The following is a 17,687-nucleotide window of genomic DNA, read 5'->3' as shown; positions in this document are numbered from 1 at the left end:
CTCAGTTTTGAATAATTAGACATGTTTAAAAGCCTTTTAGTTGTCTGCATAAGGGGAAAGAGTTCAAGATACTGGCAAAACAAATCATACATTAAGGAAAGGTTGAATGCAGTAGCCTGTTTATAGGAATTAAATTTATACACACATGTTTTCTGAATAATTTGTCCCCATTCTTGTTTAAAGACTTGCATCTCTAGAGACTTGAAAGTACTTAACCAGATAAGCATATACTGTATGCTGCATCAGAGCTGGGGAATGTGTAGCCTTTCAGATGATGTTAGAATGTATCTTCCATGATCCCTAGCCAGTATAGTCTGTTGTGAGGTTTGAAGGGAGGCAATTTCTGGGGCTGCACAGTGTCTCCCTTGTCGGCATGAATGCTAGTGGCTTCTGTGAAAATGGGGTTGTGTTAGTTGAGACAAGGGATATTAAGGATATTCATACCTTTCTTCATCTGCAGTGATATTCAACACACCAAGGTACCCCATCTCTCCCTCTCACACCCCTTAATTTTTTTGAATTTGAATAATTTCTGTGAAAATTATTTTTCCCCATTTTCCCCCAATTTCCTCTCCCAAAACTCCAATAATATTTTTCCCCACAGAAATGCACAAACATTTTCTTCTCATCCAGTAGGAAGAGAACTTTTGAAATTCTTTGTTCTTCCATGCAAGAACAAAATAAATCATATTTACACTCCTAGTCATGAGCATGCATGAGTCATCTCAGGCCCGCTACACACTGGGGGCAAAACGCCACCCCTCTTTGCTGCACATCATTGCTGCAGCAACCAAACTGTATGGCAATGATATGCAGGCAGGAAGAAGCTGCCTAGAGCAGCTTCTTCCTTAGAATGTCGTAAGGGCTGCAACGTAGCCCTATGATGCCCCTTCCTGGCACAGACGTTTGGGTGCTCAGATGCCAATACGTCATGGACCCCCCCCCCCCCGTGTGGGTGGTGCCACTCAATAATGGTGCTGCCTACATGTACTAGGGCTCGGGAGCGTGCGGTTGCTGCTCTCACGAGCCCTAGTTTTGGCGCCATGACGGCGCTTCCTGCTCATCTGTACTGGGCCTCAGTTTCTTCACTGGGTATTCTAGTACTTCATAATCCTTGCCCTCCACTTGTATTGTATCCCAATCTGGTATGGATTGTCTAAGTTTGTCTGTGTTGAGTTGCAGTCATCTGATCTGGCATCACAACGAAGAATGGAATTCAAGGGCCAGTTGGGTGGTTGATAAGCAGCTATTTTTTCATCACAGGCTAAGGGAACATGACAAGGAATACAGCCTAATGGTTCATAGCCAAGGATCTCATTCAAAACCTGGAATCAGTTGGTCTTATTAATCTCTTGTGTCCTTTTTAGGTCATTTGATTCTGTAATTTGGAGATTCCTCTTCTCAAAGTGAAGATGGGCTTTTCCTCTGCAATTTGATATTCTTGATGTCCCCTTTCCAGTGTCTTGTTTCTGCCATACTGCATCTTGGTAACTTTGTTCAGACCTTTACTTCAACATGTGAGGCTAAATGAATGTAGTAAGGATAGGGCTGTATATTCTACCCCTGCCTATGTTAATGTTTGGCCACTGTGTGGCTGTATGGCTGGTGTGGCAAAATGAACTGAATGATGAGCCCATAGGCTATATTTCAGAGGAACAAACTGGCAAAACCACCTCTGAGTATCCCTTGCCTAGGAAAAGCCTATGAAATTAATAAGGTACCCCTAGGTTGATAGGTGACTTGAAGACATGTACATACATGCAAGCTCTGACCTAGTGGAATGCACATAACACTTATATACAGTTGGAGGAAAGCGCCAAGACAGGCTTGATGTTGAACATGAAGAAAATAAAAATAATGACCACAGAAGATCTATAAGAATTAATTCAGATAATGAGAAAACTGAAATAGCCAAAGAGCTCCCATACCTGGAATCAAATATTGACCAGAACAGAAACTGCAGTCAAGAAATCACAAGAAGGCTAGAACTGGAAAGGCTAACTATGAAGGAACTGAACAAGATCAGAAAAGATAAAGACATAACTCTCATCACTAATGTGAGGATCATCTAAGCCATTGTATTCTCCATCACCATGTACAGATGCAAGAGCTGGACAGTAAAATGGGAAGAAAATCAACTCATTTGAGATGTGGTGCTGGAGAAGAGTGCTGAGAAAATTGTGGACATCCAAGAAGACAAACAAATGGGTCCTTGAACAGATCAAGCCTGAATTCTCTCTAGAAGCCAAGATGACTAAATTAAGGCTATTCAACTTTGACCACATCATAAGGAAAAATGAACATTAGAAAAGACAATGAAAGCAAAAAGTAGCAGAAAGAGAGGGAGAGCACATGCCAGATGGCTAGACTCACTCACAGAGACCATGGGCCTGAGCCTGCAGGAACTGAGTAGAGCAGTATGGAATAGCAAAGAGATGTCACTTCCATAAGTCGAGGACCACTCACAGGCAGTTAACAACAACAATGTTAATGGGGCAGTGGATCTTTTCCAAATTTTAGCTCAGACTTCAAAGGAGCTATCTATGGTACTGAACCATTCCATCCTAGTCAGTTCACCACTTCAAATTACAGTACGTGGAAGCCACTACCTGCAACTGATCCTACAGGGAAATCATTCAAGTTAAGGAAGACTCACAATAGCATTGAATCAAAGTAGACAATTCCCAGGCCTACTATTCTATCCTGAACTGACACTTTTTCACAAAGATACTTTGTGCATGTGTTGGTGGTTTTCAAGGTTAAAGGTACCGCACTGATGAACACTATCTTAAAAGCTCATGCTAATTGCCTTTGCAAATGAATTCTCTCAGGGTTTTATTGCATTTGCCTAATGTGTATGTTTGTTTCATTTCATTTTTCTGTGACTAAATTATTATTTAAATTATTTTTCTTTCTCAATGTTTCTGCATTCAAGAAATTGATTTTGTAAGTTCTCTAAGGTCTCCAACTCCTGGAAATTCAAACAAATGAGTGAGTGTGTGTACACATGTATGTGCATGCAGGTATGTAACACAGAAATTTTGATGGTAAAGTAAACTTAGACCAGTACAATTTGTTGCTTTGCTGTCTTTTTGCTGAACGAACAGTCCAGAGCCTACATCTTTTGCACCTTTCCCCTGGGAAGTAATTCCTACCAATTTCAATAGAACTTAAGGGATAGGATTGAAACTTTTAGAGGGGTTCTGCAAATTCTTTCAGGCATAGCACAGCTGGTCAGTATAATTAAGAAAGGGGAATAGGAAGAGATTCTGAAGTTACAGCTTCTGGATTAATCAGTTTCTGAGGTTAGAAAGAAAGGTAAGACACTTTGGTCTGAATACTGTTGTTAGTACTGATGGAAGTAGACCCACTCAGTCAATGAGATTTTGCTCTGTATTGACAAATGATTGAACAGTTTATTCAATGTCTTTACACTAGCTCGCACTAAACAAGATCCAGCCAGACCTGCTCTTGCACGTCTGTTCTTGATAGAGTCACAAGTCCCAGTTGTGGTTGTTTTTTTGAAGAAGGTGAGATGGGAGAAGATGTGTAACTTAAACATGAATAGTTTGAGGGCAATTTTGAAGAAACCTCAGAAAATCATGGATGGACAAAGTGAAATAGATGGAATGGATAGAATAGTTTCAGGGGCCAGATTAGGGATCACCTGTAACTTTTTTTTTCACCAGAAAGGCTCTTCACCTAAAAATAGGGGGGGGGGGGGGCAGGTTAAAGAGAAATTGTTGTCATACAGTTGTTGCTGGGTTATTTTTTGTTTTTTGTTTTTTAAAAAACTTTTTTTTTTCCAAAAAGAAAAAAAGTGGAACAAGCAGTTGCTGGTTGGGGATGGTGTCATTAGTAGTCAGGAGATCTAAAGGGTGTTGTATTTAAAGAAGGTTGCCTCAATGTTTCTCACAATAGTCTGCAAGGAGAAAAAAAAAGAAAAAAAACCTCTTAGTGAAACTGGGTTGCTTTTCATAGCTCTTTTCAGGCCTCTTAACAGAAAAAAGGTTGTCTGCAATTACAATTTCTTCATTCACTTTCTGCTACTGAGCTTTGAGTTTCTTTGGCATTATTACCCTTATAATGTCTTTCATTGCTAATTTCTTTTTAAGCACTACCTAGACAGTAACAGCTTCAGATGTGCATAGGTTGCTTAACAGTTGGAGGAGTATTCACTATAAGAAAGTGCTTTGAATATATTTTTGCTTCTGTTTCATTTAAATACTACTTTGTCTCTTTGCATTAAATTAATACTTCTGTTAGAAGTTCTGCAACCTTTTACTTCCTAACTCCTTTAGATCTTGAATATACAATGTTTAAAATTAATTTGCTGCCACACATAGCTGTTTCTCTGCAGCTAAATTGTGTGGCTGCACAAAATACGTTTTTGACCTCCTACTACTTTATTAAGCACTTTTAACATATCCCTTGTAAAACTCTTCCAGATTAGAATCTTTGCATCTTTTGGAACTTTATTCCCTGTTCCAGAGTTGCTAGCCCAGAACTAATGAGCAGTGAAAATTACTTGTTAAAATCATATCTTTTTAATATAATTTTGAGGCTTCTGCAACTATGCTACTATGCAAATTTAATATCAAAATAATCAGACATGCTTATGTGCACTGTCCCCAGGCCTCACAAAACTGTGGTTATTACATCTACCATGTAGCTGCTTTGAATAATACAACTTCATTCCTTCTGCTCTCCAGCTTGATAACAAAATAACAGTGGCTTAGGCTAGTACAAGGATCTTCCCTAGGGATTACACATCTTGCCTGTCTTGTATGCTCTTGAGTTCCATATTTGACAAGAGAGAACAATGCTCTGTTGCATGTATTTTTGCTTTTCTTGATAGTATCATTATTTATGAATTGTTTTTGACATATATTGTAAAATCAGTGAATTTAAAAAAAATGTAATGATACACAAAATTTGAAATCCCATGTAAAGTATTTTAGCTGGACCCTCACAGACTTAAATCTGCTGATAGGTGGGCCATGAAAGGGAGCCAGACACTTTGACAGCTGCTCCCAGAGCCCCACATGAAGCAGCAGGCCAGGTCAGATTCCAGGCTGTTCCATATGCTGGAGAAACTTCCTTGTACTTCCCCTGACCACCACACCAAGCAGCCACTTTGCTCTTCCCATTGCCACATCTACCTGCCTTCTTTTCTTAACAACAGGAACATTGCAACAGTAACCCCTGAAGAAGAGGTTTCCAGAACCTGTTCCTGGCCTGAAGGAAAATAGGAAGGGAGGAGAGTGGGAGAAAGACCATTCTTAGATCTTCCCCTTCATACATTTCTAAAGGCCCCTTTCTTGTTCAACCAAAAGCCACCACTTTTCTCACAGAGGAAGTCACCATACTCACCCAGCAGTGGCTCCTGACCATCATGAAGGTCTGCTGTTGGTGAACAGCTGGGAGACCTGCCTGGAAAAAATCATTGAGGCCTGAACCTGCTCTTGGTAGCCCTATCCAGAACAATTCTGTTCCATCTTCTGTGTAACAGATATTTCACAATTTTATGTATGTGTTCCATTTTCTTGATTTAAACCTTCAATCATTCATCATAGGCTTGGTTTTGAGACTTTTCAATGTAATGAGCCAGTCTAATTTGGATGCTCAATTCTTTTTATTCTGATATTTCATACCAGTTTGATAAACCCAGAACATTTTTATTTTTATGCAATGTTACTGTTTGGGCATACTAAGGATAGCATTGGGATCACATATTATTCTATCCTTTCCCCTCTAAACTGTACTTTTCATTTTCATGTAGAAGTATAATTAATCACTAATATAATTTTTTAGGATTTATTTCTGAACTGTTGTTGACCTTACATTTATTTTATAAAATCAAATTCAGAGTGAAGAGCATATGGCTGGTTAGGGGATATTGGCTCAGTTTATAGTGAGTGAGTGAGAGAACAAAATTAGGTCACTTGCATAGATGTTATGTGGATGTAGATATCTGAATTATTTCTTTGAAGAAACTCAGTTAAGAGGCATAGTTCAATATACTGGTTTCCTGCCTCTCTGTTTAAGGAATGCTGCTGCTTAATTTTCATTTATAATGTCGTATGATGATTAGAATTTTTATTAGTGATTAATTTAGAATGCCTATGAAGAAATAAATCCTGCTGAGTTCAGTAGGACTTAAAATCTAACATTCCATGACATTTTTGCTTTAAATGAGCACTGATTTAATAATAGCATTGCAGGTTTTAATTATAACCATTACGTAACAAAGATGATTTTAGCTATTGTTATGTCAAAAACTATAAAATTCAGGATTTCTGAATTATCTAACAAGAATCTTCCTAAATCATGCTAAGTTTGTGGCTACCAGTGGGAGCACTTCATGAACATATTTGACTTAATGGAAGTCACAAAAGCTGAGAAAATTGGTCTTAGGAGAGATAAGAAATAATACATTTGGCATTGCCCTTCAGTGTTGGGTTTCTCTGACAAGCTGTTAATAACTGGGGCAAGGTTGTTTTCCAGGCAATTCATGACTGCTATGAATTGCCTAGAATTTTCCTGTTTAGTACTAAAGTGGCTTGTCTGTGTATTATGAAATTATACATAGTTTACCTATGTTTATACATCTATATATAGATGTAGACATGTTACTGGAAACCTCAGGAGTACATGAATTAAGCAACTCCATTCCATAGGAGTGGGGAAATTGGTCAATTTACTGTAATTTGATCTCACATGTTTATGCTTAAAGTATTTTTCATCCTGATAATCCAGAAATGTGCAAATACTGATCAATTCTGATCAAAAACAAATGAAACTTTCCCACCAGTCCTTATCAACTCACTTTTTAATTAAAAAATATATTGGAGTCTACGTTCACACTAGAGCTGTAACCACTTTTTAAATGATTTCATACTGTTTTATGCAGTGATTTATTTTTATTTATTTTGTTTTTAAAAATGTATTGTGAAGCTCTTTGTATTGACTGTCTGGTAGCCACTTTGGTTCCCAATCTGGAGAAAAGGTGGCATATGAAATAAATAAATAAATAAATGCAATGCAATGCAATACAATACAATACGTTATAATGCTTTTTTTGTGCCTTTAATTTAATAGTTCAATTTTTTATATCCCAAAAGATTTTGTAGCCACTGTGTGTTTCAGCTGGTAATGATGAAGCTATAGCCTTTGAAATGTTGGTTACACAATAACATTGGCTTCCAGGTGTTATCTAACTATGTCAGAATGGACACCCTGAAAATGTCTCAACTGCTGTGGATCAGGGAAGTGAAATGGGGTGACAGGCCACATTTTCTCCAGATAAAGCCCTCAGCAGATCAGGTGACACTGACAAAACCAAACCAGAAGATATTGGCAAATGTTGCCACTTTCTCTGAAGTGTCACTGGGTCTCCAGCTGAAGTTGGGATGAAATTTTTCCCCTGGAGTTTCAGCTACGGACTCAGCTTTGCACCTTCTGCTTTCCCATGCACAAAAAGACAAGAGGAGCAACACTTCCCAGCTGGAGTTTCTGAGATCACTAGCTGTGAGCAGGTCATCCACATCTTTCCCCATGTGAAGAAAAAGGTGAAGGATGAGCTGTTCACAGTAAGTGCTTCCAGTAACTCCTTAAATACTGTATGAAAGAGAGCCATATCAGTCCTTCTCCATGCAGAAGAGAAGAGGGAAATAGTATGATCTCTTTCAGTGCTGTCTAGTGGGGAAAACAAGTGGGCTGGTTGAAATCATCAACTTATCTCCCGTATTGATGCCCGGAATTGGAGCATCCTGGGCCGAGTTGCCAATGAATAATTTTTTTGATGCTGCTCTCTCTCCCTCCCCATAGTTATCTGAACATGATACTGATTATAATGATTGGCAGTTATCTTCAAAGTCCTAAATGTAGGTATGAACTTCTATACATTATTCCTCTAAGTAGACCAGCACTGATATAACCTGGTGCTGCTCAGTTGCCCATGAGTGAATTGAAAAAAAATATATATATGACAAGCTTTGCCTGGGCACAATGCGACTGGCAACTTACCAAACTTGGCTTCTGGACCAAACTTACCTCCATTATTTAGAGGAACAGAATGTTCAACTAGCTATTCTAGATTAGATTTTTCTCAACTGGAAATGGAACTGAGAAGTAGCGCAGAGTGTGAGTGAGTATGGCTGAAAGTGTTGCACCTCAGCAAGTGAAAATTAAGGTGTTGATATGAGGTACAGCTCTTTTTGGTATGTATCTGAAACAAAAAGGGGGTTAAAGATATGGGGATTCGTGTGTTATTCTGTTTACATTTTTACAAACATGCTAATAAAATAATTTATCATAAACTTTTAAATGTATTTGAATATAACATTTAAACCAGACATGATAGATCAGATTTGTTGTTGTTGTTAACTTCCTTCGTGTCGATCTCGGCCCATGGCAACTCTATGGATGAGACATCTCCAGCCTCCCCTGTCCTCTACAGCTCTTCCTAGCTCCTGCAAACACATATTCATAGGCGCGTTACAGACTGCCTGTTTGGGGAGGCCTGTAAGCGGCCCTTTCCCTGCTGTATCGGGGCCTCAGCTGCCACAATGGCAGCCTCTGAGGCCCAGATCCGCCGCTTTCCAGGCCGCTTCCCCGTGGCCTGGAAAGGGGTGTCCTTGGGGCTTCATGCCCCAAGGACACCCGATGGCGGCGGGGAGGAGGAGAAAGGGGCCGCTCAGGCCCTTTCTCCCTTGCGTCCCTGATGCAGCCATCTAAAGGCTGCACCAGGGACGCAAATCTCAGAAGGAGCTCCGTTTCGGAGCTCCTTCTCACGCCACGGAAAGGGCGCTCTAGGCGCCCTTGCGCGGCGTGACGATGTCACGTCCGCGCCACCTCGTTTGGAGGCGGCGCGTTCGTGAAGTCAGAATGGCGGCCCCCGTGTGGAACGGGCGCCGCCATTTTGTACGGACTGGGTCCGTACTAGGGTTAGGGGCGTCAGGAAGTGACGCCCCTTTTAACCCTAGTACGTCCCCAGGACATACTTTTATGCCCATTTGTAACGGGCCATAGTCTCTTTAATAAAGTCCATACATCTAGCATGTGACCTTCCTCTCTTTCTACTTTCTCTACACCTTTCCTAATATTATTGTCCTTTCCAACGATTCATGCCTTCTTTATGTGTCCAAAGTATGACAGTCTTAAGTCTTGTCATCTTGGCTTCTTGATCTGCTCTAGGACCCATTTGTTTTTCCTTTTGACTATCCATAGAATCCTCAGATAATACCATTTAAAGCCCCGTTCCATTTATTTGTGTGTGTGTGGAAAACCCACATCATTAGTCAAGCATCCAGCATTCCATCATGACAGACATCCCAACTGTGTACTTGGATGTACTGGAAAACTGCATGTCCCAAGCCTCTTAGCTGGCCTGCACAGTCTTAGAACAAGGGGAAAACAACATGTTAGAGAAGGGTTGCAATTAAGTCATAACTGTCCATGGCCTGGCCATTCCATAGAGTGCAAGTTCTGGAGCTGGAGCAATAGGGTTTGGGATCTACAGAGCCTGAGCAAAGGAACTTAATAAAAAGCTATTAACTCAGCAAAGATCCAGAGAAAATTGAGAGGCTTATCCTCATTGCCAGAAATTTTGCAGTTTAATTGTAATTATCTGGATAGTATGCACTTTCCTTTTCCTGTGAAGAGCTGCAATATTAAAGTATCATTTACTGATTTGACTTGCTCATCATACTTAGACACTTGAAAAAATGGTAAGTAGTTGTAAAAGCATGAAAATGCCAGCATTTGAGTATAGACAGCATGAGACTTGTACTGTTGTGAGCCGTGTTGCCATAGTTTGATGCAAGGAAACAAAACGGATTAAGATGATGTGTCTCATGAAAGCAGCCCAAACAGATGGGAAGCCACAGAGCACTGAAAATAAAATTGAGTTAAAATGCAGGCAAAACATCTGTGGAAGAAGAAGTCAAAGGGGAGAGGGGTATTCTAAGAAGATAATCTTTATTTCCATGAGTTTTTCCATTGCAGAGACAGATAATGTGTGAAATATTTCTGAAGTATAAGATGACCACAAGCCCATAAAATCAATTTGTAGTATAGTATTAATAACCCATCTTTTCTGGTGCATATGCCAAGTAAGAATTATGTGCCAGCAGTCCAAGAAGGCAGACCAAATTCCTGCTTTATACAGTATTGTCTGGTTTATATTTTTAAAGTGGGCTTATATATGCAAGAATTAAGACTGGGCAGTTTCCTAATGTCTATCCAGTAGAAGGCTGTTGTTACATTATTACATAGCAGAATTGCATCAGGCATTCTTGCCAGTGCCCAATACACATCTTTGCAATACACTAACAGGATTTCTTAGCACCTCTGCTACTTAACTAAGTATATGTAAAGTTATATTAAGTAAAAGGTGATATAGGATTCCAGTGATTATTTCCAAATAAGACTGCAGAAACCTTGTCTAAAAAAAAAAAACCTTTAATTTGTGGTATCACCATAAATTGACAGGCAATGTGAAAGTACACACACACACACTTAAATGCTGAGATTCAAGAGAGAGGGATTCTGCAAACATCTACATAAATAATGCCCATCTTTTGATGATTACTTTGAAATGAAGCTGCAAGTTTCACCAGTTCAAGATTATTTCCTTTGAGTGGACTCTCTCATTATGTTGTTACAAGCTAGATGTCGCTAGGTGATTTTGTTGAAACACATTTCTCATGGAAAAAATAGTGCTTTCAGAACCCCATATAGGGGTTTTGTGCAAAATTGCTGGATATTTTTTTTAAAACCCAAACACTCATTTTGCATTAAAAAAACTCTCTGGGTATCTGGAAACAGTTTTTAAAAAGTCCACAGAAATGTTTTTTTGTACAGATTGTGTGTATTTCTTTAAACAATAATTTCCAAAGCCACCTTTGGATGTTTGAATACCAGGTGAAAATTGTGCAGAAGTCTCACCTCTCTGCTGCTATTCTCAGCCTGTTTACCCAAGCACTGAGGAATCCATATTTGTCCAGGAAACAAATAATGACAGATTTCCACCCCTACATCACATCAGTACTCCAAATGAGAAAATATTTCAAATACTCTTCATTTAAACACCTGGGTACAGAGTACACCTGCATGGGGAGCAGTTTTCCCTCCACTTGTATGTGGCTTTAAAAGTGCATCTTGTGTAGAGGCTGAGAATACTGAGGTGGCATGCATGGTTGTAAATTCCAGTAGGAATGTTGGTAGTGAACAGAAGTTAACATATTCATAATTCTAAACCAGGCTTGGAAAACTTGTGGCCTTCAAAATATTATTGGACTACGGGTCCTAAAATCCTTGCTATCCGACGGGAGTTTCAGTCCAAAGTCTGGATGGTCACATGTCCCTGGTCCTGCTCTGAAAACCAGTAGACAGGTTTTGCCAGACTTGTTTGAAGAGAGTTTACTTAAACCATATATCTGGGAACTTGAGATTATGCACATGATCAAAAATAGTGCAGTAGTAATGGTGATGGGCCATTAGGATGAGCAGTAGGAACTAGTAAGCTAAGAACAAAAACTAGTTGAGTTCTTACAATTTAGACAATTGATCAGATAAAACAGAAGCTATAAACAAATGTATACAGGTGGAATTTACTGAATATACATGTATTGAAAAGGCAGAGATATTTTTCTTCATCTTCTGCAGAAAGGATTTTTAACTGGTTGGATGTTATATTTTCATATGCTGGTGAGTGTTTTAAATTCTGGTCTAATTTCTAATGTTTTAATTCATTTTATACTTTCATTGTGTTTGTAGTATTCAGCTGTAAACTAATGTCAGTCATGTTCTTTGGAGAAATGTGGAATGTAAATCAAATTAATAAAAATAGGTAAGGTATACATAGCAGCACTTATACATTAACAGCAAACTTGTGTAAGTGGGAGAGCTATCAACTTGTTACTCTTCCATGTTTTCAGGATGCACACTTTACCAACTGTGTGCATAAGCCCTGGGTAGATATTAAGTTCTTCCTTTTCTTTTCCATGACCTTTGCACAGAAATATGTAGCAAGCAAGGCTTAGCTCTATCAGATATACTGTATGGATGTTATGGTAGTGATTTATGTATGTATCACATTGTTGTGTGTGCTGCCCTTGTGTTCTTGTAAAATGATCTTCTGGTGGAAAATTGTGAACAATTCTGTCAATAAACACCTGACTCCTTAGGTTACGGCAGCAAGGCAAATGACCTGTGAGCTGGCAGATATTCCTGTACACTGCCAGTTTGCATTAATTTTAAGGAACTGGGAAGACTTGTTATCTGCTAAAAACACATATTTATGTAGATTGTACCTGTCCTTGCTACTCACCTGAAACCTACTGTCTTACTAGGTTATCCTCCTGACACTTCTGGTTATAATCTTTCTTTATATGAGATCTAGGCAGTAGTTGGTGAAAATGCACAATCAGCTTGTTGCATGGAATAGCTTCTTTTACTGTTGCTTCAGAGAATTTGAAAATGTATTTTTGCTACCAACATATTCATCCTTCTCCCATTTGTGTATGTATTGCTTTACTGAAGTACAGTTCCCCTTTTATCAGTTCTTGCAAGGTTAGATTGAGATATTGATTCAAAAGGTTAGATAGTGAACTCCCTGGCAAATTAGTAGAGATGTGTTTAACTACATCCATCAAGCAAAATTGAACCACTGTCATAGAGCAGGTGCCTGCTTATGTGGGATGATCTTTCACTCCATCAGAGTACTGAACTATTTTACTTTCACATACACTGTCGGGTTTCAATAACTAGAATACTTAAATAGAGGATAAAAGAGGCTTATCATTCTCTTGTCTACTGGGCCATACTTATATATCTCTAGTCTCTATTGTATACAAAGGAGGGATGAAAAGACATTTGTTCAATTCACATTTGGATATGAACCTACCTAATTTGCACTTCCCACAGCAATATGTGCACTGAAGCAATTATTCTTCAAGACTGAATTTTTTTCATTTCTCTCATTTAAAAATCCATATATTTCTGAAAATCATTACAAACATACATTATATTTTGGGGAAATTGCTTATCAAATTCATAAAATTGGGCATAACAGAGTAAAAAAGTGTCTATAGAAAAAAACCTTCAAGAAGAAAGTACAAAGTGATCAAATTTATGCTTGGAATAAAAGGAAAGTGACAGAAGCTGAAGTGGTGTCAAATTGCATTGTTTTGTAGTGTAAATGCACCTAAGGAAATGATATAAAAAGAATTCCCTAAGACAGGAAAGTTGGAAAAGCATTGACCTAGGTCTGTCCACCATTCTTTTTCTAGTTGTGCCCCATTATTTTGTGGGATCCTTCCAATTATTTGGTATAAATGCATATCCGCAACCTCCTCTTTAAAAGAACTTCAACTAAGTGCATACACTCAAATTCATTCTTGGCCTTGCTTCTCCTCCTCTTCCTCCTTCTGCTTTTGCTGGTGCTTTTTTCCTCAGTTCAGATTTTAAATAGAAATTTCTTTAAGCATCAAGGTCAAGTCTGACCTCTTAAGTATCATATGCACTAATAATGTAGTGTATTTTTCATAGATGCATGTGCCTTTTCCCTGTATCTCTGTGAATTTTGTCTGATATGCTTAACTGTGTCCACTCGCTGTCATCATTATACTGTTCTTTCTAGTGCTCAGCTGTTCTTTGCAATCATCATCAATTATCTGATGCAATAACTGGGTGTGTAAACTAATAGAAGCTATTTGTATCAAGAGGAATTAATCACAGCCTTCCTTCTAATTAGGAGTACAGTCCTTCTCAGTTCTTGCTCCTATTTATCCAGTGGATCAGAACTTTGTGTTCATTTTCTCACCTCAGAAGCAAACTGTACTGCTGTCCTGTTTAACAGAGCCTCAGAAGATACCATCTATATAACTTCCCATTAGGCAAACACTGTGTGATATATATAATACAACACTGAGTCATTTTCATGTTCATCACTCACTTTGGAATTACTTGTACTTTAACTCTGACTAGGGCTGCAAATGCACTGCAGAAATGATGCAGTTTGACATCACTTTAACTGCCATGACTCAGTGCTATGGAATTCTGGGGTTTGCAGTTTTATGAGATATTTAGCCTTCTCTGTCAGAGAGCACTGGTGCCTCAACAATCTATAAATCCCAGTATTCCATAGCATTGTGGTTTCAACCTGCATTATTTCTGCGGTGCAGCTGCAGCTGAAGTATTGCAGTTTAATTCTATTTGCTTTGGACATATTAATTAATAACAATTTGGTGTTGTTTGTCTGGTAGATCCCAGCAGAGGAATACGAAGGTGTCTAAATTGTGTACTTCATCCCTTAGAGCTTTGGGAATTTCCAGGCTTAAATGAATTTGTTTACTGAGCAGTAGATCCATTGCTTTAACTAATTTCAGTAAGAAGGAAAACCGATTCCAGCTGAACAGGAACATAGGGCTGATTTCTGCTGAATAAGCTACATTGACATCAGAAAGTAGACAAAGGCCAGAGAGCTGGTTTTGTAACTATTAGCTTAGCAGAGCTCAAAGGAAGACAGAGAACAGAAGCAAACGATTCAAAGTATCAGTTTCACCTTTTACAGGAGGTCTTTGGCTTCCATTTATAAACAGATATGCATCACTGAGCTGGCTACATTTCACTAAGAAGGTAAATAATCCCTGTACAAATGGTTTATTTCATATTCTTCAATCTGCTGAATGATCTATAAGCCTTTGCTAGGAAGAACTATGATGGTAGCCAGCAAAGTACATGGTCCAATTGACCATGTTAATTCACCAGAAATTAAAAGAAGTGTTTTATGTTCAGATAATTTGTCAACCCATTGAGGGAAGCTGAACACTTTGTGTCCATACTGGGGACAGAGAACCCACTACCTAGCACTGTAGTTACAGTCTTATGTAGTATGTAATGACCATACAGTATTCTACTGGTAATTGGCAAACGGGCATTGAATAGACATTAATTTAAGTGGTAAGATAAGAAGGGGAAGGAGAGGAGAATCCAGCAAATCATTTGCGAAAATTGCATTGATTTTCCCAGCTGTTCCCAAAAGAGATTTTAATGCACCTAAGTAGAATTCAAGGTAAGCCAGCACAAATCATTCTTCTATATTCTTAAGTAGTAAATATCCAAAGATTGGCATAAAGGGTGATTTTCTGTATGTAATGGGATCAGGGACCCTTTCACACTGTACAACTGTAGCACTATGATTCCACTTTAGTTGCCTTGGTTGCATCCTTTGGAAAACTGGGACTTGCCATTTAGGGAGGGGTATTTGGAGTTTTCAGCCAGAGAACTCTAGTGCCTAATGAAACTACAAATCACATGATTTCCTAGGATTTTGCCATGGATATTAAAGTGGAATCATAGTGCTATAACTGTGCAGTCTGAAAGGGGCCCAGGAGCACCAGAGGTAGGCCACCTAGGACCCTTCAGATATTTCAGGTTGCAACTTCTATAAACTTCAGAAAACATAGGAAATGGTCTGGAATTATTGGATTTGTAGTCCAAAAACATTGGACGGCACCAGGTTGTCTATCATTTATTTAGGATTGCTGATCCTCCCTCAGGGTATTTCAGATTGTATATACATATTTATTCCATAGAAAACCTACATTGTTGATTACCATGATGTCTTTTTTTTTTTTTTAGGAACAATAGATCCCCTTCAGTTATATCTCTTCCAGTTTCATCTTGAGATGGATCTTTAGATCTTTAGCCTCTAAACTTTGTCTCTGAAAAGAAACTGCAAATGGTGATCTAACAGGGACCATGTATATTCTGTGGCATCCTTGGCAGTGTAAATGGACCCAGGGGAAAGATTGGCAAAATAGTACTTTCTATTAGTGCCTTTATATTTAGTGTCTCTTTCTCTTTGCCTTTTGTCCCACTGTATATGGTAGTGGGACAATGGTACTAGTAATTACATATGTTTGTTGTGTGCCTTCAAATTTTCTGACTTACAGTGACCCAAAGACAAACCTATCACAGGGTGTTCTTGGCACGTTTCTTCAGAGGGGGGTTGCCATTGCCATCCTCTGAGGTTGAGAGGGTGTGACCTGCCCAAGGTCACCCACTGGCTTTCCATGGCTGAGCCTGGATTCAAACCCTGGTCTCTCAGTGTCCTAGTCCAATGCTCAGACCATTATCAATCCCTCAATCACATATATAGCAGAAAATAAAGTGGTATTCTCAGACACAAAGGTAGAACCAGATGTTTTTAAAAGAGATCTTAGCTGTGGTCAGTCTCCTGTATAAAGTCCTGAATAGACTTTGCCACATGATTGTGCCTTTCAGATTTTTTAAAAAAAGAAATGCAGCCTTTCCCCATTGTAGCTGCTATCTGGTCTGTGGTTGTAAGAAAAGAGAGTGATCTTCTCCCTCAGGCTGATTGCATGCTGAACATCCAGTCCACCCCTGCTGCTAGGTGCTCCTGAAGATACCATCTCCTGCAGTGGCATTTCTTTGAAGGATAAATAGCATTTTTTATCTGTTAAAAAACACAAAAAATCCCCACAAAAAACTATGGATGCCAGCTGTGAAAGCCTTTGACTTCACATAAATAGTATTGTTAGAAGAGCATTTTTGAAGACTAGGAACATGACATAGGAATGCCCCCTGCATTACTTCCCAATCTGGTCCCTCTCCAATCCCATTAGATGCCATTTCAAAAACAAGCCCAAGAGCTAAGCATGTTCTAGGCTTAGACTGGGTGATTAGGACATGGCCACTAAGCAAGAGAATCCCAGCTAGCTTTCCCCATTCAGTATAACTCTGATATATTGAAGGGTTCATGCAGTGATTATAGCCTTGGCCCCACAAAAGATTTTAAGTCCTGGCAGTCTCACTCATACTCAGATTACACAGAATGATATAGGTCTCTGAAATCACTATGATTCCTCTTCCTGTGCTTTTTGAAAGGAAACTCATAATCCTCTTTCTAGGGAGTATTCATTAGAAGTCTTGCTTGGAAAGATATCAGAAGTTGCTTGCTTGGCTTGTGAAGGCTTGTGACATTCTAGTTCAAATGTATGGGGATTCATGCCTTCAGCCAGTAAGGGAAATATTTTTCAATATCCCAGAGAAATGACAAGCCTATGCCCTCTTCTTGAGCATGACACTGAGTAAAAGGGCAAAGGAAGGTCTCCCCTGTCACCTTCCATTTCATCCTTGAGCATGTTTCTGTGGATTAGCAGTATTCTAAGCACCTCTGTATCTCTGTAATGGCAAAGATAATGAGCCATTGTGACCACAAGCTTTGGCTCTCTGGGAATACTAGCAAAAACACATGGACCTTGCAAATATAATGATACAAGTCAAATGTATTTTTGGAAACCAGTATGTGGAAGTACACTTGGTGTGGTATGATAACCTAGAAAACCATGGGTTTTCACAATGAACAGTGAAAAGAAGTCTTCTTTACAGATATTATTATTTAAGTAGACATAATAATTAAAGTAGTGCATGAGAAAGTGGAATCTGTAGATAAGTAGTAACTGCACCAAGGTTAATACATATTAAACACACACAGAGACACCAGTGTGGTTGTATAAAATTGCTAAAATACATCTTATTTTAAACTATTATACTATCTTCCAAATATTACATACCCTTTAAAAACAATGGATGCCACTTTATTTTGGGCATGATTTGTATTTCAAAAATGTTAATTTAACAACATTAACTAGAAT

The 17,687-nt window shown here is 38.8% G+C and overlaps 1 protein-coding gene across 1 annotated transcript in view; it reads left to right on the top strand.

The window, feature by feature from the left end:
• Positions 1-17,687, top strand: part of GPC1 (glypican 1) — a 288,288-nt gene that overhangs the window by 38,825 nt on the left and 231,776 nt on the right. The gene's annotated exons all lie outside the window — the stretch shown is intronic.

This window comes from Sceloporus undulatus, chromosome 3 (genome assembly GCF_019175285.1).
Source record: "Sceloporus undulatus isolate JIND9_A2432 ecotype Alabama chromosome 3, SceUnd_v1.1, whole genome shotgun sequence".
Lineage (NCBI taxonomy): Eukaryota > Metazoa > Chordata > Lepidosauria > Squamata > Phrynosomatidae > Sceloporus > Sceloporus undulatus.
This window is presented reverse-complemented; position numbering and strand designations above follow the sequence as displayed.